Genomic DNA, 1,426 nt, shown 5'->3' on the forward strand with positions numbered 1-1,426 from the left:
TCTCTAGATTATCTTCTCTGATAATCAAAATGCATCTCTTCTTTTCTTTTTTCGTGTGGAATCCCAAGGATAAAGTATCACAACGATCACACCGAACTCTCCTTTCGAGGTGGATGATGTATACTTCAATCCTCTAGACTCCGGAGCATTATAGAGAGATCAATCTGCAATTGTAGTAAATCGCCTACAAAGCCACTCAACTATAATCCCAGAACGTCTAATTCAAAATGAAAACAATCGCTTGGCTCAATATGAATGAATATGAATTCTAATACATTCAATCAAAACTCAATTAGTTCACGTAAACATGAAAGTATGTGATTTCTTCGGAACACTCGAATCAAGTCGGATTCGAGTTAATCGTTCCATTCCAGTCTAAGTCGTCTTATACCTTCTCAAACGTCGATGCTCCAACCTGGAAACAACAACAATATACTCATTCAAGATTCAATCAAACTTCCTAGGCGATAATAAGAAGATCGATACTATACCGGCTACAATCTTAAAACTGCACAAAGCTGCAACCTCGCAACTCCACTGGCTTCAAATCGATCTATCAAAAGAAGCCATCAATATCAATATCGACGTTCAATCTATAAATCAAACGTCAATCAATCAAAACAACGAAACGATATCCAAAATTCAAACTGACGGCATAATATATTATGATAAACTGGGAACGCAGACATCATAATATCAATCCAAACAACTCATAACAATCATCATTCAAACATTCCAACTCAAATCCAACACATCTCCAAACTCACATTTTCGAAAATCACTTCAAAAAAATCATAACAATTCCAAACGACGCTCTATTTCAAAACTGACAGATAATAAACGATCAGAACTCTGCCAAAAACAACATACTCGAATCTCGAATGATTCTAACAACATCCAAAAATTAGAATGTATCTGATCGTAGAAAAACTTACGATAGAACGAAGCTCTCGCAGCCGTGATCGTTAATCTGCCTTCAGAAATAATTTCCAACGGACGGATCGAGCTCAGGGAGAAATCTGAAAGCTTGGAGAAGCTTGGGAGGCATCTCAAATGGTGGATGGCGTGATGGAGGGGATGAAGGAGGGAAAAGAATAGTCAAAGGAGCTATAAATATCTAACAAATCCCAAATTTGCATTTTAGTCCATGAAAAATCCAAAATTTGCAAAAAGGACCCTGATCAAATTCAAGTCGGCTCTCAAACTCTGAAATCTCCGATTATCTCAAATAAAGTCAATTAAGATAAAATCGGGACGTTACAATTCTCCCCCTCTAAGAAAAGATTTCGTCCTCAAAATCAACACGGTTTCAACACGAACTGTGTCTCTCCAATTACTCCTTCTAGTCCGTCAATCGAAAGTCGACTCTTCTGACCTAGCTGTCCGTCGTTCTGAGGGTATTGAACTGAAATAAGTTGTAATCAAA

Source organism: Henckelia pumila, chromosome 1 (genome assembly GCF_033568475.1).
Source record: "Henckelia pumila isolate YLH828 chromosome 1, ASM3356847v2, whole genome shotgun sequence".
Classification (NCBI taxonomy): Eukaryota; Viridiplantae; Streptophyta; class Magnoliopsida; order Lamiales; family Gesneriaceae; genus Henckelia; species Henckelia pumila.